Raw genomic sequence first — 23,771 nt, 5'->3', positions numbered from 1 at the left:
GGATGGCAGCAGTGTATGTGCAACATTTTAGACTGATTCAATGAACCATTGCATTGCTGTTCAAATGCTGTATCAAGGCTGCCCAAATGTGCCTAATTTGTTTATTAAAAACTTTTCATGTTCAAAATTGTACACTCTCCTCAAACAATAACATGGTATTCTTTTATTGTTAGATTAACAATAATGTAAGCTTTCTGCCAATATCAGATATGTCTATGTCCTGGGAAATGTTCTTGTTACTTACAACCTCATGCTAATCACATTAGCCTACGTTAGCTCAACCGTCCGGAAGAGGTTAAATATGTCCACAGTCCCCCTCATTCAGTCCCCCTCATTTTCTCTGTTCCAGAGACTGGGGGCATAGTAACCAGAGACTGGAGGCATAGTAACCAGAGACTGGAGGCATAGTAACTAGAGACTGGAGGCATAGTAACTAGAGACTGGAGGCATAGTAACTAGAGGCTGGAGGCATAGTAACTAGAGACTGGAGGCATAGTAACCAGAGACTGGAGGCATAGTAACTAGAGACTGGAGGCATAGTAACCAGAGACTGGAGGCATAGTAACTAGAGACTGGAGGCATAGTAACTAGAGACTGGAGGCATAGTAACTAGAGGCTGGAGGCATAGTAACTAGAGGCTGGAGGCATAGTGGCTGGAGGCATAGTAACTAGAGACTGGAGGCATAGTAACCAGAGACTGGAGGCATAGTAACTAGAGACTGGAGGCATAGTAACTAGAGACTGGAGGCATAGTAACTAGAGACTGGAGGCATAGTAACTAGAGACTGGAGGCATAGTAACTAGAGACTGGAGGCATAGTAACCAGAGACTGGAGGCATAGTAACTAGAGCCTGGAGGCATAGTAACTAGAGGCTGGAGGCATAGTAACTAGAGGCTGGAGGCATAGTAACCAGAGACTGGAGGCATAGTAACCAGAGGCTGGAGGCATAGTAACTAGAGGCTGGAGGCATAGTAACTAGAGGCTGGAGGCATAGTAACTAGAGGCTGGAGGCATAGTAACCAGAGGCTGGAGGCATAGTAACCAGAGACTGGAGGCATAGTAACTAGAGACTGGAGGCATAGTAACTAGAGGCTGGAGGCATAGTAACTAGAGGCTGGAGGCATAGTGGCTGGAGGCATAGTAACTAGAGACTGGAGGCATAGTAACCAGAGACTGGAGGCATAGTAACTAGAGACTGGAGGCATAGTAACTAGAGGCTGTAGGCATAGTAACTAGAGGCTGGAGGCATAGTGGCTGGAGGCATAGTAACTAGAGGCTGTAGGCATAGTAACTAGAGGCTGGAGGCATAGTGGCTGGAGGCATAGTAACTAGAGACTGGAGGCATAGTAACCAGAGACTGGAGGCATAGTAACTAGAGACTGGAGGCATAGTAACTAGAGACTGTAGGCATAGTAACTAGAGGCTGGAGGCATAGTGGCTGGAGGCATAGTAACTAGAGGCTGGAGGCATAGTAACTAGAGGCTGGGGTAATAGTAACTAAAGGCTGGGGGCATAGTAACTAAAGGCTGGGGGCATAGTAACTAAAGGCTGGGGGCATAGTAACTAAAGGCTGGAGGCATAGTAACTAAAGGCTGGGGGCATAGTAACTAGAGGCTGGAGGCATAGTAACTAAAGGCTGGGGGCATAGTAACTAAAGGCTGGGGCATAGTAACTAAAGGCTGGGGGCATAGTAACTAAAGGCTGGGGGCATAGTAACTAAAGGCTGGGGGCATAGTAACTAAAGGCTGGAGGCATAGTAACTAAAGGCTGGAGGCATAGTAACTAAAGACTGGGGGCATAGTAACTAAAGACTGGGGGCATAGTAACTAAAGACTGGGGGCATAGTAACTAGAGACTGGGGGCATAGTAACTAAAGACTGGGGGCTTTGTAACTAAAGACTGGGGGCTTTGTAACTAAAGACTGGGGGCATAGTAACTAGAGGCTGGGGGCATAGTAACTAAAGACTGGGGGCATAGTAACTAAAGACTGGGGGCATAGTAACTAAAGGCTGGGGCATAGTAACTAAAGACTGGGGGCATAGTAACTAAAGACTGGGGGCATAGTAACTAAAGACTGGGGGCTTTGTAACTAAAGACTGGTGGCTTTGTAACTAAAGGCTGGGGGCATAGTAACTAGAGGCTGGGGGCATAGTAACTAAAGGCGGCCTCTCCATGTCTCCTGGTCCTTGGCTTTGGGATTGTCATGTTTGTCATTTATTATCATGTCTTGTCCCTGTGCTCCCCATTCTGTTCGTTTCCCTCTGCTGGTCTTATTGGGTTCTTTCCCTCTTTCTATCCCTCTCTCTCCCCCTCCCCCTCTCACTCTCTCGCTCTCTCTTCTCTCTATCGTTCCGTTCCTGCTCCCAGCTGTTCCTATTCCCCTAATCATCATTTAGTCTTCCCACACCTGTTCCCGATCCTTTCCCCTGATTAGAGTCCCTATTTATTCCTTTGTGTTCCGTTCCTGTCCCGTCGGTTCCTTGTTTAGTATTCACCATGCTGTGATTGCGTTTCGCCCTGTCCTGTCGTGTTTTTGCTGTGATTGTGTATCGCCCTGTCCTGTCGTGTTTTTTGCCTTCATCAGGTGCTGCGTGTGAGCGGGTGTCTCTGTCAACTACGGCCTGCGCCTACCCGAAGCGACCTGCAGTCTGTGGCCGCTTCTCCTGTCATTCCCCTCTACAGACTAGAGGATTTCTGTTGTTCCCTGTTTGGACTTGAATAAACTCTGTTTCTGTTAAGTCGCTTTTGGGTCCTCTTTCACCTGCATGACAGAAGGAACCGACCAAGGAATGGACCCAGCGACTTCAGACGCTCGTAACACTGCCGTCAAGATCCAAGGAGCCATGCTCGGCAGACACGAGCAGGAATTGTCTGCTGCTCGCCATGCCGTGGAGAACCTGGCCGCTCAGGTTTCCGACCTCTCTGGACAGTTCCAGAGTCTACGTCTCGTGCCACCTGTTACTTCCTGGCCTGCCGAGCCTCCAGAACCTAGGGTTAATAACCCACCTTGCTACTCCGGGCAGCCCACTGAGTGCCGCTCCTTTCTCACGCAGTGTGAGATTGTGTTCTCTCTCCAACCCAACACATACTCTAGAGAGAGCTCGGGTTGCTTACGTCATTTCACTCCTTACTGGCCGGGCTCGAGAATGGGGCACAGCTATCTGGGAGGCAAGGGCTGATTGCTCTAACAAGTTCCAGAACTTTAAAGAGGAGATGATTCGGGTTTTTGACCGTTCAGTTTTTGGTAGGGAGGCTTCTAGGGCCCTGGCTTCCTTATGCCAAGGTGAACGGTCCATAACGGATTATTCTATTGAGTTTCGCACTCTTGCTGCCTCTAGTGAGTGGAACGAGCCGGCGCTGCTCGCTCGTTTTCTGGAGGGACTCCACGCAGTGGTTAAGGATGAGATTCTCTCCCGGGAGGTTCCTTCAGATGTGGACTCTTTGATTGCTCTCGCCATCCGCATAGAACGACGGGTAGATCTTCGTCACCGGGCTCGTGGAAAGAGCTCGCATCAACGGTGTTTCCCTGCTCCGCATCGCAACCATCTCCCTCCTCTGGCTTTGAGACTGAGCCCATGCAGCTGGGAGGGATTCGCATCTCGACTAAGGAGAGGAACGGAGGATCACCAACCGCCTGTGCCTCTATTGCGGAGTTGCTGGACATTTTGTTAATTCATGTCCAGTAAGAGGCCAGAGCCCATCAGTAAGCGGAGGGCTACTGGTGAGCGCTACTACTCAGGTCTCTTCATCTAGATCTTGTACTACTATGTCGGTCCATCTACGCTGGACCGGTTCGGGTGCTACATGCAGTGCCTTGATTGACTCTGGGGCTGAGGGTTGTTTCATGGACGAAGCATGGGTTCGGAAACATAACATTCCTTTCAGACCGTTAGACAAGCCTACGCCCATGTTTGCCTTAGATGGTAGTCATCTTCCCAGTATCAAATTTGAGACACTACCTTTAACTCTCACAGTATCTGGTAACCACAGTGAGACTATTTCTTTTTGATTTTCCGTTCACCGTTTACACCTGTTGTTTTGGGTCATCCCTGGCTAGTATGTCATAATCCTTCTATTAATTGGTCTAGTAATTCTATCCTATCCTGGAACGTTTCTTGTCCTGTGAAGTGTTTAATGTCTGCCATCCCTCCCGTTTCTTCTGTCCCTACTTCTCAGGAGGAACCTGGCGATTTGACAGGAGTGCCGGAGGAATATCATGATCTGCGCACGGTCTTCAGTCGGTCCCGAGCCAACTCCCTTCCTCCTCACCGGTCGTATGATTGTAGTATTGATCTCCTTCCGGGGACCACTCCTCCTCGAGGTAGACTATACTCTCTGTCGGCTCCCGAACGTAAGGCTCTCGAGGATTATTTGTCTGTGTCTCTTGACGCCGGTACCATAGTGCCTTCTTCTTCTCCGGCCGGGCGGGGTTCTTTTGTTAAGAAGAAGGACGGTACTCTGCGCCCCTGCGTGGATTATCGAGGGCTGAATGACATAACGGTTAAGAATCGTTATCCGCTTCCCCTTATGTCATCAGCCTTCGAGATTCTGCAGGGAGCCAGGTGCTTTACTAAGTTGGACCTTCGTAACGCTTACCATCTCGTGCGCATCAGAGAGGGGGACGAGTGGAAAACGGCGTTTAACACTCCGTTAGGGCATTTTGAGTACCGGGTTCTGCCGTTCGGTCTCGCCAATGCGCCAGCTGTTTTTCAGTCATTAGTTAATGATGTTCTGAGAGACATGCTGAACATCTTTGTTTTTGTCTATCTTGACGATATCCTGATTTTTTCTCCGTCACTCGAGATTCATGTTCAGCACGTTCGACGTGTTCTACAGCGCCTTTTAGAGAATTGTCTCTACGTAAAGGCTGAGAAGTGCTCTTTTCATGTCTCCTCCGTTACTTTTCTCGGTTCCGTTATTTCCGCTGAAGGCATTCAGATGGATTCCGCTAAGGTCCAAGCTGTCAGTGATTGGCCCGTTCCAAGGTCACGTGTCGAGTTGCAGCGCTTTTTAGGTTTCGCTAATTTCTATCGGCGTTTCATTCGTAATTTCGGTCAAGTTGCTGCTCCTCTCACAGCTCTTACTTCTGTCAAGACGTGTTTTAAGTGGTCCGGTTCCGCCCAGGGAGCTTTTGATCTTCTAAAAGAACGTTTTACGTCCGCTCCTATCCTCGTTACTCCTGACGTCACTAGACAATTCATTGTCGAGGTTGACGCTTCAGAGGTAGGCGTGGGAGCCATTCTATCCCAGCGCTTCCAGTCTGACGATAAGGTTCATCCTTGCGCTTATTTTCTCATCGCCTGTCGCCATCTGAGCGCAACTATGATGTGGGTAACCGTGAACTGCTCGCCATCCGCTTAGCCCTAGGCGAATGGCGACAGTGGTTGGAGGGCGACCGTTCCTTTTGTCGTTTGGACAGACCATAAGAACCTTGAGTACATCCGTTCTGCCAAACGACTTAATGCCCGTCAAGCTCGTTGGGCGTTGTTTTTCGCTCGTTTCGAGTTTGTGATTTCTTACCGTCCGGGTAGCAAGAACACCAAGCCTGATGCCTTATCCCGTCTGTTTAGTTCCTCTCTGTGGCTTCTACTGATCCCGAGGGGATTCTTCCTTATGGGCGTGTTGTCGGGTTAACAGTCTGGGGAATTGAAAGACAGGTTAAGCAAGCACTCACGCACACTGCGTCGCCGCGCGCTTGTCCTAGTAACCTCCTTTTCGTTCCTGTTTCCACTCGTCTGGCTGTTCTTCAGTGGGCTCACTCTGCCAAGTTAGCTGGTCATCCCGGTGTTCGAGGCACTCTTGCGTCTATTCGCCAGCGCTTTTGGTGGCCGACTCAGGAGCGTGACACGCGCCGTTTCGTGGCTGCTTGTTCGGACTGCGCGCAGACTAAGTCGGGTAACTCTCCTCCTGCCGGTCGTCTCAGACCGCTCCCCATTCCTTCTCGACCATGGTCTCACATCGCCTTAGGCTTCACTACCGGTCTGCCTTTGTCTGCGGGGAAGACTGTGAGAGCCGCCAATAAACGCAGGATTAAGAGTCCAAGGTATTGTTGCGGCCAGAGAGTGTGGCTTTCCACTCGCAACCTTCCTCTTACGACAGCTTCTCGTAAGTTGACTCCGCGGTTCATTGGTCCGTTCCGTGTCTCCCAGGTCGTCAATCCTGTCGCTGTGCGACTGCTTCTTCCGCGACATCTTCGTCGCGTCCATCCTGTCTTCCATGTCTCCTGTGTTAAGCCCTTTCTTCGCACCCCGTTCGTCTTCCCTCCCCCCTCCCGTCCTTGTCGAGAGCGCACCTATTTACAAGGTACATAAGATCATGGACATGCGTTCTCGGGGACGGGGTCACCAATACTTAGTGGATTGGGAGGGTTACGGTCCTGAGGAGAGGAGTTGGGTTCCGTCTCGGGACGTGCTGGACCGTTCACTCATCGATGATTTCCTCCGTTGCCGCCAGGATTCCTCCTCGAGTGCGCCAGGAGGCGCTCGGTGAGTGGGGGGTACTGTCATGTTTGTCATTTATTATCATGTCTTGTCCCTGTGCTCCCCATTCTGTTCGTTTCCCTCTGCTGGTCTTATTGGGTTCTTTCCCTCTTTCTATCCCTCTCTCTCCCCCCCCCTCTCACTCTCTCGCTCTCTCTTCTCTCTATCGTTCCGTTCCTGCTCCCAGCTGTTCCTATTCCCCTAATCATCATTTAGTCTTCCCACACCTGTTCCCGATCCTTTCCCCTGATTAGAGTCCCTATTTATTCCTTTGTGTTCCGTTCCTGTCCCGTCGGTTCCTTGTTTAGTATTCACCATGCTGTGATTGCGTTTCGCCCTGTCCTGTCGTGTTTTTGCTGTGATTGTGTATCGCCCTGTCCTGTCGTGTTTTTGCCTTCATCAGGTGCTGCGTGTGAGCGGGTGTCTCTGTCAACTACGGCCTGCGCCAGCGACCTGCAGTCTGTGGCCGCTTCTCCTGTCATTCCCCTCTACAGACTAGAGGATTTCTGTTGTTCCCTGTTTGGACTTGAATAAACTCTGTTTCTGTTAAGTCGCTTTTGGGTCCTCTATCACCAGCATGACAGGGATAGTTAAAGGCCAGAGGACCTGAGGGACCTACTGGATACATAACTTAAAGCATGTCTGACATGTATTGGGCTGCCCAGTCATGTATTGAGCTGCCCAGTCATGTATTGAGCTGCCCAGTCATGTATTGAGCTGCCCAGTCATGTATTGGGCTGTCCAGTCATGTATTGAGCTGCCCAGTCATGTATTGAGCTGCCCAGTCATGTATTGGGCTGCCCAGTCATGTATTGGGCTGCCCAGTCATGTATTGAGCTGCCCAGTCATGTATTGGGCTGTCCAGTCATGTATTGGGCTGTCCAGTCATGTATTGGGCTGTCCAGTCATGTATTGGGCTGTCCAGTCATGTATTGAGCTGCCCAGTCATGTATTGGGCTGCCCAGTCATGTATTGAGCTGCCCAGTCATGTATTGAGCTGCCCAGTCATGTATTGAGCTGTCCAGTCATGTATTGAGCTGCCCAGTCATGTATTGAGCTGTCCAGTCATGTATTGAGCTGCCCAGTCATGTATTGAGCTGTCCAGTCATGTATTGAGCTGTCCAGTCATGTATTGAGCTGTCCAGTCATGTATTGAGCTGCCCAGTCATGTATTGAGCTGCCCAGTCATGTATTGAGCTGTCCAGTCATGTATTGGGCTGTCCAGTCATGTATTGAGCTGTCCAGTCATGTATTGGGCTGTCCAGTCATGTATTGAGCTGTCCAGTCATGTATTGAGCTGTCCAGTCATGTATTGAGCTGTCCAGTCATGTATTGAGCTGCCCAGTCATGTATTGAGCTGTCCAGTCATGTATTGAGCTGCCCAGTCATGTATTGAGCTGTCCAGTCATGTATTGGGCTGTCCAGTCATGTATTGAGCTGTCCAGTCATGTATTGAGCTGCCCAGTCATGTATTGAGCTGTCCAGTCATGTATTGAGCTGCCCAGTCATGTATTGAGCTGTCCAGTCATGTATTGGGCTGTCCAGTCATGTATTGGGCTGTCCAGTCATGTATTGGGCTGCCCAGTCATGTATTGAGCTGCCCAGTCATGTATTGAGCTGTCCAGTCATGTATTGAGCTGCCCAGTCATGTATTGGGCTGCCCAGTCATGTATTGAGCTGTCCAGTCATGTATTGAGCTGCCCAGTCATGTATTGAGCTGTCCAGTCATGTATTGGGCTGCCCAGTCATGTATTGGGCTGCCCAGTCATGTATTGAGCTGCCCAGTCATGTATTGAGCTGCCCAGTCATGTATTGAGCTGCCCAGTCATGTATTGAGCTGCCCAGTCATGTATTGAGCTGTCCAGTCATGTATTGAGCTGCCCAGTCATGTATTGAGCTGTCCAGTCATGTATTGAGCTGCCCAGTCATGTATTGGGCTGCCCAGTCATGTATTGAGCTGTCCAGTCATGTATTGGGCTGCCCAGTCATGTATTGGGCTGCCCAGTCATGTATTGAGCTGCCCAGTCATGTATTGAGCTGCCCAGTCATGTATTGAGCTGCCCAGTCATGTATTGAGCTGCCCAGTCATGTATTGAGCTGTCCAGTCATGTATTGAGCTGCCCAGTCATGTATTGAGCTGTCCAGTCATGTATTGAGCTGCCCAGTCATGTATTGGGCTGTCCAGTCATGTATTGGGCTGTCCAGTCATGTATTGGGCTGTCCAGTCATGTATTGAGCTGTCCAGTCATGTATTGGGCTGTCCAGTCATGTATTGGGCTGTCCAGTCATGTATTGAGCTGTCCAGTCATGTATTGGGCTGTCCAGTCATGTATTGGGCTGCCCAGTCATGTATTGAGCTGTCCAGTCATGTATTGGGCTGCCCAGTCATGTATTGGGCTGCCCAGTCATGTATTGGGCTGTCCAGTCATGTATTGAGCTGTCCAGTCATGTATTGGGCTGCCCAGTCATGTATTGAGCTGTCCAGTCATGTATTGAGCTGTCCAGTCATGTATTGGGCTGTCCAGTCATGTATTGAGCTGTCCAGTCATGTATTGGGCTGTCCAGTCATGTATTGGGCTGTCCAGTCATGTATTGGGCTGTCCAGTCATGTATTGGGCTGTCCAGTCATGTATTGGGCTGTCCAGTCATGTATTGAGCTGTCCAGTCATGTATTGGGCTGCCCAGTCATGTATTGAGCTGCCCAGTCATGTATTGAGCTGTCCAGTCATGTATTGGGCTGTCCAGTCATGTATTGAGCTGTCCAGTCATGTATTGGGCTGCCCAGTCATGTATTGAGCTGCCCAGTCATGTATTGAGCTGCCCAGTCATGTATTGAGCTGCCCAGTCATGTATTGAGCTGCCCAGTCATGTATTGGGCTGTCCAGTCATGTATTGGGCTGCCCAGTCATGTATTGGGCTGTCCAGTCATGTATTGGGCTGCCCAGTCATGTATTGGGCTGTCCAGTCATGTATTGGGCTGTCCAGTCATGTATTGAGCTGTCCAGTCATGTATTGGGCTGTCCAGTCATGTATTGGGCTGCCCAGTCATGTATTGAGCTGCTCAGTCATGTATTGGGCTGCCCAGTCATGTATTGGGCTGTCCAGTCATGTATTGGGCTGTCCAGTCATGTATTGGGCTGTCCAGTCATGTATTGGGCTGTCCAGTCATGTATTGGGCTGTCCAGTCATGTATTGGGCTGTCCAGTCATGTATTGGGCTGTCCAGTCATGTATTGGGCTGTCCAGTCATGTATTGAGCTGTCCAGTCATGTATTGGGCTGCCCAGTCATGTATTGAGCTGCCCAGTCATGTATTGAGCTGTCCAGTCATGTATTGGGCTGTCCAGTCATGTATTGAGCTGTCCAGTCATGTATTGGGCTGCCCAGTCATGTATTGAGCTGCCCAGTCATGTATTGAGCTGCCCAGTCATGTATTGAGCTGCCCAGTCATGTATTGAGCTGCCCAGTCATGTATTGGGCTGTCCAGTCATGTATTGGGCTGCCCAGTCATGTATTGGGCTGTCCAGTCATGTATTGGGCTGCCCAGTCATGTATTGGGCTGTCCAGTCATGTATTGGGCTGTCCAGTCATGTATTGAGCTGTCCAGTCATGTATTGGGCTGTCCAGTCATGTATTGGGCTGCCCAGTCATGTATTGAGCTGCTCAGTCATGTATTGGGCTGCCCAGTCATGTATTGGGCTGTCCAGTCATGTATTGGGCTGTCCAGTCATGTATTGGGCTGTCCAGTCATGTATTGGGCTGTCCAGTCATGTATTGGGCTGTCCAGTCATGTATTGGGCTGTCCAGTCATGTATTGAGCTGTCCAGTCATGTATTGGGCTGTCCAGTCATGTATTGGGCTGCCCAGTCATGTATTGAGCTGCTCAGTCATGTATTGGGCTGTCCAGTCATGTATTGGGCTGCCCAGTCATGTATTGATTTTTTTTAAACAATATAAGAATCTTCAAATATATTCTAAAACTGACAGGCAGCCAGTGCAGAGACCTTAAAAGCAGAGAAATGTGGGTTCCCCATCTGGTCTTGGTCTGTCCTCGTATGAGTCCCTGTGGGTTGAGGACTACATACTTTGTGTGTCTGTGTGGTTGTGGAGCCGTTTAACCCAACTTCCTTAGTAGCTATAAATATAATGAATAACTGTCACTGTGTTTATTATTGGCAACCCTCGAGAGGCTAACCCCCCCCCCCCCCTGCCTCCTATTGTCTTTTGCCAGTGTGTAGTTTCGGCCCAGCCCGGGACAATAGAGGGTGTGTCCCGAATGGCACATCTATTCCCTATTTAGTGCATTACTTCGCCCTGTGGGCCCTGATCAAAAGTAGTATATTATATAGGGAATAGAATAGGGTTCCATTTGGTACATAACAGGATATATCCTCCTCTCCTTTCCTCCCCTTTCGTCTCCTCTACTCCTCCCCTCTACTCCTCTCCTTTCCTCCCCTTTCCTCTCCTCTCCTCCTCCCCTCTACTCCTCTCCTTTCCTCCCCTCTCCTCTCCTCCTCTCCTTTCCTCCCCTCTCCTCTACTCCTCTCCTTTCCTCCCCTCTCCTCCTCTCCTTTCCTCCCCTCTCCTCCTCTCCTTTCCTCCCCTCTCCTCTACTCCTCTCCTTTCCTCTCCTCTCCTCTCCTCCTCTCCTTTCCTCCTATCCTCCTCTGCTTTCCTCACCTCGCCTCCTCTCCTCTCCTTTCGCCTCCTCTTCTTTACTCCCCTCCTCTCCTATTCTCTACTTTCCTTTCCTCTCCTCTCCTCTCCTCCTTTCCTTTCCTCCCCTCTCCTCTCCTCTCCTCTCCTCTCCTCTCCTCTCCTCTCCTCTCCTCAAATCAAATCAAATCAAATCAAATCAAATCAAATCAAATCAAATGCATTTATATAGCCCTTCGTACATCAGCTGATATCTCAAAGTGCTGTACAGAAACCCAGCCTAAACCCCAAACAGCAAGCAATGCAGGTGTAGAAGCACGGTGGCTAGGAAAACTCCCTAGAAAGGCCAAAACCTAGGAAGAAACCTAGAGAGGAACCAGGCTATGTGGGGTGGCCAGTCCTCTTCTGGCTGTGCCGGGTGGAGATTATAACAGAATATGGCCAAGATGTTCAAATGTTCATAAATGACCAGCATGGTCGAATAATAATAAGGCAGAACAGTTGAAACTGGAGCAGCAGCATGGTCAGGTGGACTGGGGACAGCAAGGAGTCATCATGTCAGGTCGTCCTGGGGCATGGTCCTAGGGCTCAGGTCCTCCAAGAGAGAGAAAGAAAGAGAGAAGGAGAGAATTAGAGAACGCACACTTAGATTCACACAGGACACCGAATAGGACAGGAGAAGTACTCCAGATATAACAAACTGACCCTAGCCCCCCGACACATAAACTACTGCAGCATAAATACTGGAGGCTGAGACAGGACGGGTCAGGAGACACTGTGGCCCCATCCGAGAACACCCCCGGACAGGGCCAAACAGGAAGGATATAACCCCACCCATTTTGCCAAAGCACAGCCCCCACACCGCTAGAGGGATATCTTCAACCACCAACTTACCATCCTGAGACAAGGCTGAGTATAGCCCACAAAAATCTCCGCCATGGCACAACCCAAGGGGGGGGCGCCAACCCGGACAGGAAGATCACGTCAGTGAATCAACCCACTCAGGTGACGCACCCCTTCCAGGGACGGCATGAGAGAGCCCCAGTAAGCCAGTGACTCAGCCCCTGTAATAGGGTTAGAGACGGAGAATCCCAGTGGAGAGAGGAGAACCGGCCAGGCAGAGACAGCAAGGGCGGTTCATTGCTCCAGAGCCTTTCCGTTCACCTTCCCAATCCTGGGCCAGACTACACTCAATCATATGACCCACTGAAGAGATGAGTCTTCAGTAAAGACTTAAAGGTTGAGACCGAGTTTGCGTCTCTGACATGGGTAGGCAGACCATTCCATAAAAATGGAGCTCTATAGGAGAAAGCCCTGCCTCCAGCTGTTTGGTTAGAAATTCTAGGGACAGTAAGGAGGCCTGCGTCTTGTGACCGTAGCGTACGTGTAGGTATGTACGGCAGGACCAAATCAGAGAGGTAGGTAGGAGCAAGCCCATGTAATGCTTTGTAGGTTAGCAGTAAAACCTTGAAATCAGCCCTTGCTTTGACAGGAAGCCAGTGTAGGGAGGCTAACACTGGAGTAATATGATAAAAATGTTTGGTTCTAGTTAGAATTCTAGCAGCCGTATTTAGCACTAACTGAAGTTTATTTAGTGCTTTATCCGGGTAGCCGGAAAGTAGAGCATTGCAGTAGTGGAAGTGACAAAAGCACTTCTAGGAGCTCTCCTCCTCTTCTTTCCTCTCCTCCTCTTCTTTCCTCTCCTCCTCTCCTCTCCTCCTCTTCTTTCCTCTCCTCTCCTCCCCTCCTCTCCTCTCCTCCTCTCCTTTCCTCTCCTCCCCTCCTCTCCTCTCCTCTCCTATTCTCTACTCTCCTTTCCTGTTCCTTTCCCCCTTTCCTGCCGGCTAACTACAGAACTACTGCAGGAGGCTTTTCAGTTTGTTCTGTTACTTACAGACCCAAGTCACCAACAAATCTTCAGGATAATGTACACCCACACATACACCCACACACACACACACATACACCCACACACCCACACCCACACCCACACACACACCCCACACACCCACACCCACACACGCACACACCCAAACCCACACACCCACACACACACCCACACCCACACACCCACACACACACACACCCACACGCACACACCCACACACCCACACACACGCACACACCCGCAAGTAAGGGTTTCCTTGGCCTGGTTGTCTTAGCTACATGAGTTAGTGCTCTGGATATGGGGTGTTCTGCCCTCCAGGACACCTACACCACCCGATGTCACAGGAGGGCCAACAAAGATCATCAAGGACAACAACCAACCGAGCCACTGCCTGTTCACCCCGCTATCATCCAGAAGGTGCATCAAAGCTGTGGAACGAGAGACTGAAAAACAGCTTCTATCTCAAGGCCATCAGACTGTTAAATAGCCATCACTAGCCAGCTTCCACCCAGTTACTCAACCCTACACCTTAGAGGCTGCTGCCCTATGTACGTAGACTTGAAACCACTGGCCACTTTAATAAAGGAACTCTGGTCACTTTAGTAATGTTTACATATTTTTTGCATTACTCATCTCATATGTCTGTACTGTATTCTATTCTACTGTAGTCAATGCCACTCTGAGACTGCTCGTCCAAATATTTATATATTCTTAATTCCATTCCTTTACTTTGGATTACTGTGTATTGGTGTGAAATTGTTACATATTACTTGTTAGATAATACTCCACTGTCGGAGTTCGGAACACAAGCATTTCGCTACACCCGCAACAGCATCTGCTAACCATGTGTATGTGACCAATAACATCTGCTAACCATGTGTATGTGACCAATAACATCTGCTAACCATGTGTATGTGACCAATAACATCTGCTAACCATGTGTATGTGACCAATAACATCTGCTAACCATGTGTATGTGACCAATAACATCTGCTAACCATGTATATGTGACCATTAACATCTGCTAGCCATGTGTATGTGACCAATAACATCTGATAAACATGTATGTGACCAATAACATCGGCTAACCAAGTGTATGTAATCAATAACATCTGCTAACCATGTGTATGTGACCGATAACATCTGCTAACCATGTGTATGTGACCAATAACATCTGCTAACCATGTGTATGTAACCAATAACATCGGCTAACCATGTGTATGTGACCAATAACATCTACTAACCATGTGTATGTGACCAATAACATCTGCTAACCATGTGTATGTGACCAATAACATCTGCTAACCATGTGTATGTGACCATTAACATCTGCTAACCATGTGACCAATAACATCTGCTAACCATGTGTATGTGACCAATAACATCTGCTAACCATGTGTATGTGACCAATAACATCTGCTAACCATGTGTATGTGACCAATAACATCTGCTAACCATGTGTATGTGACCATTAACATCTGCTAACCATGTGTATGTGACCAATAACATCTGCTAACCGTGTGTATGTAACCAATACCATCTGCTAACCATGTGTATGTGACCATTAACATCTGCTAACCATGTGTATGTGACCATTAACATCTGCTAGCCATGTGTATGTGACCAATAACATCTGATAAACATGTATGTGACCAATAACATCGGCTAACCAAGTGTATGTAATCAATAACATCTGCTAACCATGTGTATGTGACCGATAACATCTGCTAACCATGTGTATGTGACCAATAACATCTGCTAACCATGTGTATGTAACCAATAACATCGGCTAACCATGTGTATGTGACCAATAACATCTACTAACCATGTGTATGTGACCAATAACATCTGCTAACCATGTGTATGTGACCAATAACATCTGCTAACCATGTGTATGTGACCATTAACATCTGCTAACCATGTGACCAATAACATCTGCTAACCATGTGTATGTGACCAATAACATCTGCTAACCATGTGTATGTGACCAATAACATCTGCTAACCATGTGTATGTGACCAATAACATCTGCTAACCATGTGTATGTGACCATTAACATCTGCTAACCATGTGTATGTGACCAATAACATCTGCTAACCGTGTGTATGTAACCAATACCATCTGCTAACCATGTGTATGTGACCATTAACATCTGCTAACCATGTGTATGTGACCAATAACATCTGCTAACCATGTGTATGTGACCAATAACATCTGCTAACCATGTGTATGTGACCAATAACATCTGCTAACCATGTGTATGTGACCAATAATATCTGCTAACCATGTGTCTGTGACCAATAACATCTGCTAAACATGTGACCAATAACATCTGCTAACCCTGTGACCAATAACATCTGCTAACCATGTGTATGTGACCAATAACATCTGCTAACCATGTGTATGTGACCAATAACATCTGCTAACCATGTGTATGTGACCAATAATATCTGCTAACCATGTGTCTGTGACCAATAACATCTGCTAACCATGTGACCATTAACATCTGCTAACCATGTGACCATTAACATCTGCTAACCATGTGACCATTAACATCTGCTAACCATGTGACCATTAACATCTGCTAACCATGTGACCATTAACATCTGCTAACCATGTGACCATTAACATCTGCTAACCATGTGACCATTAACATCTGCTAACCATGTGACCATTAACATCTGCTAACCATGTCACCATTAACATCTGGTAACCATGTCACCATTAACATCTGCTAACCATGTGTATGTGACCATTAACATCTGCTAACCATGTGACCAATAACATCTGCTAACCATGTGACCATTAACATCTGCTAACCATGTGACCATTAACATCTGCCAACCATGTGACCATTAACATCTGCTAACCATGTGACCATTAACATCTGCTAACCATGTGTATGTGACCAATAACATCTGCTAACCATGTGTATGTGACCAATAACATCTGCTAACCATGTGTATGTGACCAATAACATCTGCTAACCGTGTGTATGTAACCAATACCATCTGCTAACCATGTGTATGTGACCAATAACATCTGCTAACCATGTATGTGACCAATAACATCTACTAACCATGTGTATGTGACCAATAACATCTACTAACCATGTGTATGTGACCAATAACATCTGCTAACGGTGTGTATGTGACCAATAACATCTGCCAACCATGTGACCAATAACATCTACTAACCATGTGTATGTGACCAATAACATCTGCTAACGGTGTGTATGTGACCAATAACATCTGCTAACCATGTGTATGTGACCAATAACATCTGCTAACGGTGTGTATGTGACCAATAACATCTGCTAACCATGTGTATGTGACCATTAACATCTGCTAACCATGTGTATGTGACCAATAACATCTGCTAACCATGTGTATGTGACCAATAACATCTGATTTGATTTGATTTTGAGTGTCTGTTAAATATAAAACAAGTCTACAGCTTCCGACTGTAGCACTTACTGTAAAACCTCTCTTCTCAGCCCCGTCTTACTGTAAAACCTCTCTTCTCAGCCCCGTCTTACTGTAAAACCTCTCTTCTCAGCCCCGTCTTACTGTAAAACCTCTCTTCTCAGCCCCGTCTTACTGTAAAACCTCTCTTCTCAGCCCCATCTTACTGTAAAACCTCTTCTCAGCCACGTCTTACTGTAAAACCTCTTCTCAGCCCCGTCTTACTGTAAAACCTCTCTTCTCAGCCCCGTCTTACTGTAAAATCTCTTCTCAGCCACGTCTTACTGTAAAACCTCTTCTCAGCCACGTCTTACTGTAAAACCTCTCTTCTCAGCCCCGTCTTACTGTAAAACCTCTCTTCTCAGCCCCATCTTACTGTAAAACCTCTCTTCTCAGCCCCGTCTTACTGTAAAACCTCTTCTCAGCCACGTCTTACTGTAAAACCTCTCTTCTCAGCCCCGTCTTACTGTAAAACCTCTTCTCAGCCACGTCTTACTGTAAAACCTCTTCTCAGCCACGTCTTACTGTAAAACCTCTCTTCTCAGCCACGTCTTACTGTAAAACCTCTCTTCTCAGCCACGTCTTACTGTAAAACCTCTCTTCTCAGCCCCGTCTTACTGTAAAACCTCTCTTCTCAGCCCCGTCTTACTGTAAAACCTCTCTTCTCAGCCCCGTCTTACTGTAAAACCTCTCTTCTCAGCCCCGTCTTACTGTAAAACCTCTCTTCTCAGCCACGTCTTACTGTAAAACCTCTCGTCCCAGCCCCGTCTTACTGTAAAACCTCTCTTCTCAGCCCCGTCTTACTGTAAAACCTCTCTTCTCAGCCCCGTCTTACTTTAAAACCTCTCTTCTCAGCCCTGTCTTACTGTAAAACCTCTCTTCTCAGCCCCGTCTTACTGTAAAACCTCTCTTCTCAGCCCTGTCTTACTGTAAAACCTCTCTTCTCAGCCACGTCTTACTGTAAAACCTCTCTTCTCAGCCCTGTCTTACTGTAAAACCTCTCTTCTCAGCCCCGTCTTACTGTAAAACCTCTCTTCTCAGCCCTGTCTTACTGTAAAACCTCTCTTCTCAGCCCCGTCTTACTGTAAAATCTCTCTTCTCAGCCACGTCTTACTGTAAAACCTCTCTTCTCAGCCCTGTCTTACTGTAAAACCTCTCTTCTCAGCCCCGTCTTACTGTAAAACCTCTCTTCTCAGCCACGTCTTACTTTAAAACCTCTCTTCTCAGCCCTGTCTTACTGTAAAACCTCTCTTCTCAGCCCCGTATTACTGTAAAACCTCTCTTCTCAGCCCTGTCTTACTGTAAAACCTCTCTTCTCAGCCCCGTCTTACTGTAAAATCTCTCTTCTCAGCCACGTCTTACTGTAAAACCTCTCTTCTCAGCCCTGTCTTACTGTAAAATCTCTCTTCTCAGCCCCGTCTTACTGTAAAACCTCTCTTCTCAGCCACGTCTTACTGTAAAACCTCTCTTCTCAGCCCTGTCTTACTGTAAAACCTCTCTTCTCAGCCACGTCTTACTGTAAAACCTCTTCTCAGCCACGTCTTACTGTAAAACCTCTTCTCAGCCCCGTCTTACTGTAAAACCTCTCTTCTCATCCCCGTCTTACTGTAAAACCTGTCTTCTCAGCCCCGTCTTACCTCGTCTCGTCTCATTTGGCCTCGTCTCTGTTTCCTGGAAACCTATTGTACACACGGTAGCTGGCTGACAACATAACATTCCTGTGGTTTTTGGATTGAGTGGGATTTATAGTTTGTGTGTGTGTGTGTGTGTGTGTAAATAATTTGTTCATATCCTGCTATTGCAATACTGGAGACTCCGGGGCCCAATAAAAGTCTCAGAGTAGGAGTGCTATCAGATCATTATGATTAAAGGGGATCTGATGCTAGATTAGCCCTCCTACTCTAAATTACAGGCCTGGTCCAGGTGAAAGGTCCTTTTAAAATTGAATCTGTATCTGAGTGGAAGTGAAGTTCAGAATAGATAGTTAACTGTACTGTTGGAGCTAGAAACATTATATGTTACTGTACTGTTGGAGCTAGAGACATTAGATATTACTGTACTGTTGGAGCTAGAAACATTAGATATTACTGTACTGTTGGAGTTATAGACATTAGAAATTCCTGTACTGTTGGAGCTAGAGACATTAGATATTACTGTACTGTTGGAGCTAGAGACATTAGATATTACTGTACTGTTGGAGTTATAGACATTAGATATTACCGTACTGTTGGAGCTAGAGACACAAGCATTAGATATTACTGCACTGTTGGAGCTAGAAACACAAGCATTAGGTATTACTGTACTGTTGGAGCTAGAAACACAAGCATTAGATATTACTGTACTGTTGGAGCTAGAAACATTAGATATTACTGTACTGTTGGAGCTATAATCACAAGCATTAGATATTACTGTACTGTTGGAGCTAGAAACATTAGATATTACTGTACTGTTGGAGCTATAATCACAAGCATTAGATATTACTGTACTGTTGGAGCTAGAAACATTAGATATTACTGTACAGCATCTCAAATTCACCCTATTCCCTATATAGTGCAGTGCTTTTGGTCAGGGCCCATTGGGTGGTGTATATATGGAACAGGGTAGTATTTGAGACATACCCTTGGAGTGTTAGGAGGGTTATGGTCAGGGCCCATTGGGTGGTGTATATATGGAACAGGGTAGTATTTGAGACATACCCTTGGAGTGTTAGGTCAGGAAGCTGTTTATCAGTTGGCTCCGTGTCAAATTCTGACGTTTGCACTGTGGAAGGATGTGCAACAGGGTTAAGGGGTGAGTTAGACGGTTAGGGTCAAGATGCTGTTGTTTATCACTATTTGTAGTGTCAGATTCAGAGCAACAGGAATGTGTGTTGAAACGAGTGGATAGTTTGTTCCCTCGTAGCTTTTGGTACAGTTCAGACTCAGAGAAAGTTTCTCTCTAGTCTAGGAAAGGAGTACTTGAGAGGTGGCATGGCATTTGGCTACACGAGCAATAACATCTACTAAACGTGTATGTGACCAATACAATTTGATTTGAATTAGAGAGGTGGTATTGTATTGGCAGTGGTGTAAAGTACTTTAAGTAAAAAATACTTTCAAGTACTACTTAAGTAGTTTTATTAGGGTATCTGTACTTTACTTAACTATTTATATAGTATGTATTGTTTATTCCATGTGTAACTCTGTGTTGTTGACTTGTTAATTGTTTATTCCATGTGTTGTTGTTTGTGTCGAACTGCTTTGCTTTATCTTGGTCCAGGACACAGTTGTTAATGAGAACTTGTCCTACCTGGTTAAATAAAGTTGAAATAAAATAAAATAAAAAATATTTTTGACTACTTTTACTTTTACTGCATTACATTCCTGAAGGAAATCATGTACTTTTTACTCACATACATTTAACCTAACACCTAAAAGTACTAGTTACAATTTGAATGCTTAGCAGGACAGTAAAATGGTGTGAATAGGATTCCTCCCATTACCACCACACTAGAACCATGGTGTGAATAGGATTCCTCCCATTACCACCACACTAGAACCATGGTGTGAATAGGATTCCTCCCATTACCACCACGGTGTGAATAGGATTCCTCCCATTACCACCACACTAGAACCACGGTGTGAATAGGATTCCTCCCATTACCACCACACTAGAACCATGAGCTCTATTCAATCTGGAGCGTTGAGCCGTTACAGAGGTCATTCCCTATGGGACAGAGATATAGAGTGTTCACCAGTCCCTATGGGACAGAGATATAGAGTGTTCACCAGTCCCTATGGGACAGAGATATAGAGTGTTCACCAGTCCCTATGGGACAGAGATATGGAGTGTTCACCAGTCCCTATGGGACAGAGATATGGAGTGTTCACCAGTCCCTATGGGACAGAGATATAGAGTGTTCACCAGTCCCTATGGGACAGAGATATGGAGTGTTCACCAGTCCCTATGGGACAGAGATATGGAGTGTTCACCAGTCCCTATGGGACAGAGATATGGAGTGTTCACCAGTCCCTATGGGACAGAGATATAGAGTGTTCACCAGTCCCTATGGGACAGAGATATGGAGTGTTCACCAGTCCCTATGGGACAGAGATATGGAGTGTTCACCAGTCCCTATGGGACAGAGATATGGAGTGTTCACCAGTCCCTATGGGACAGAGATATGGAGTGTTCACCATTGCCTCCGCTAAAAGAGGGAATATTGGCTTTAAATGTCACTCTTTAAAGCAGAATTTCTGTGATTTCTGGCAGGGACTGGGAGATTAGTAAGGATTGAGGGAAAGATGAACGGAGCAATGTACAGAGAGATACTTGATAAAAACTTGCTTCAGATCGCTCCGGACCTCAGACTGGGGAGGCGGTTCACCTTCCAACAGGACAATGACCCTAAGCACACAGCCAAGACAATACAGGAGTGGCTTCTGCACAAGTCTCTGAATGTTCTTGAGTGTCCCAGACCGAGCCCGGTCTTGAACCCGATCGAACATCTCTGGAGAGACCTGAAAATAGCTGTGCAGTGATGCTCCCCATCCAACCTGACAGAGCTTGAGAGGATCTGCAGAGATGAATGGGAGAAACTCCCCAAATACAGGTGTGCCAAGCTTGTAGCGCCATACCCAAGAAGACTTGAGGCTGTAATCACTGCCAAAGGTGCTTCAACAAAGTACTTGAGGAAAGGGTCTGAATACTTAGCAAGATTTTATGAAAAACAGTTTTTGCTTTATCATTGTTGGGGTATTGTGATGTCATTATGGGGTATTGTGATGTCATTATGGGGTATTGTGATGTCATTATGGGGTATTGTGTGCAGATCGATGGTGAAAAAAAATATTTAATCAATTTTAGAATAAGGCTGTAGTGTAACAAAATGTTATACTGTACCAATATCAAATCCAATTTTTATTTATCACATACACATGGTTAGCAGATGTTAATGATGTTAAAATAATGCGAGTGTATGCGAAATGCTTGTGCTTCTAGTTCGAACCATGCAGTAATATCTAACAAGCAATCTAACCTAACAATTTTGACCACAACTACCTTATACACACAAGTGTAAAGGAATGAATGAGAATGTGTTCAGCTATGAATAAGTACTATAGGCTTCAATGACGCTGTAAGTACAAAAGAGAAACCTACTGTATACCAATTGTGGTTTAGATATTACTTCCTTTATTTGAACTAAGCCCCCAGTGAACCCTTTTCTTGCCACGGTTCACGACCTCTGTCCCCCATGTCTGTTGTCTGCGTATGACCCTGCTGTGCTAATAGTTGTTGTTGTGTGAGCTGCATGGATAACCTTCTGGTGACGACAGGCCATGTTCGTTCAACTCTTGTCTGTCGTGGGGATAAAGGGAATGAAGGAGCTGGGGTGTAGACTTACCACACAGAGACACACACACACACACATACCAGTGGAGGCTCCTCAGAGGAGGAAGGGGAGGACCATCCTACTTTTACTGTTGGAGCTAGAGACATTAGATATTACTGTACTGTTGGAGCTATAATCACATCATGTAGAATTACTTATCACTCTTCTGACTGAGGATCCAAGGCAAAGGTGAACCTGTGACCCATATGTTAGAATCTTTCATTCCAAGGTTGTAGCAACCTCATGATGGGTACAGGGGAACATTCTAGTATCATTTAGTAACCTAAACCTATCGCTGTTACATTGAACTGGGTGAATATGAATGACAGTAACCTAAACCTGTCACTGTTACATTGAACTGGGTGAATATGAATGACAGTAACCTAAACCTGTCACTGTTACATTGAACTGGGTGAATATGAATGACAGTAACCTAAACCTGTCACTGTTACATTGAACTGGGTGAATATGAATGACAGTAACCTAAACCTATCACTGTTACATTGAACTGGTGAATATGAATGACAGTAACCTAAACCTATCACTGTTACATTGAACTGGGTGAATATGAATGACAGTAACCTAAACCTGTCACTGTTACATTGAACTGGGTGAATGGAATATGAATGACAGTAACCAAATGTCACTGTTACATTGAACTAAGGTGAATCATGAATGACAGTATCCTAAACCTGGTCACTGTGCCATTGAACTGGGTGAATATGAATGACAGTAACCTAAACCTATCACTGTTACATTGAACTGGGTGAATATGAATGACAGTAACCTAAACCTGTCACTGTTAAATTGAACTGGGTGAATATAAAATAAATAAATCCTAAACGGGTCACTGTTACATTGAACTGGGTGAATATGAATGACAGTATCCTAAACCTGTCACTGTTACATTGAACTGGGTGAATATGAATGAAAGTAAATAAACCTGTCACTGTTACATTGAACTGGTGAATATGAATGAAGTAACCTAAACCTGTCACTGTTAAATTGAACTGGGTGAATATGAATGACAGTAACCTAAACCTAAACTGTTACATTGAACTGGGTGAATGAAAATAAAATAAAACCTGTCACTGTTACATTGAACTGGGTGAATAAAATGAATGACAGTAACCTAAACCTGTCAATGTTACATTGAAATGTGAATATGAATGACAGTAACCTAAACCTATCACTGTTACATTGAACTGGGTGAATGGAATATGATACAGGATAAATATGACAGTCATCCAATATAAATAAATAGAAATAAGGCCATGCTCATTAAAAATAAATAAATGCTGTAGCCATGGTAGACGTGCCAAATAAAAGGGGTAAACAGTTAGTGGAGAGAGCTACAAAATAAAATCAAATAAACATCGTATGCAGCACCACTAAAATGGAAAATAAATGATGGCCAAGTACGGGAGACCTGCTAAAATAAAATAAATAAATGTAAGTACGGGAGACCTGCTAAAATAAAATAAATAAATGTAAGTACGGGAGACCTGCTAAAATAAAATAAATAAATGTAAGTACGGGAGACCTGCTAAAATAAAATAAATAAATGTAAGTGATGGCCATACTCAGGAAGAATATATATTGTTGTCCCGCCTAATGCACGCACGCACACACACACACACACACACACACACACACACACACACACACACACACACACACACACACACACACACACACACACACACACTACTCTTTGTAAGCATGCAATATGAAAAAATATGGCAACTGTGGCTCTCAATCAAACCTTCATGTTTTATGGACCCAGCTGTTGTTGGGATGTTGTCTGATTTTATCAGCGTGGACCCAGCTGTTGTTGGGATGTTGTCTGATTTCATCAGCGTGGACCCAGCTGTTGTTGGGATGTTGTCTGATTTTATCAGCGTGGACCCAGCT

Source organism: Oncorhynchus gorbuscha, linkage group LG13 (genome assembly GCF_021184085.1).
Source record: "Oncorhynchus gorbuscha isolate QuinsamMale2020 ecotype Even-year linkage group LG13, OgorEven_v1.0, whole genome shotgun sequence".
Taxonomy (NCBI): Eukaryota; Metazoa; Chordata; class Actinopteri; order Salmoniformes; family Salmonidae; genus Oncorhynchus; species Oncorhynchus gorbuscha.
The sequence above is the reverse complement of the archived record's forward strand: the minus strand, read 5'-3'. Positions refer to the sequence as shown.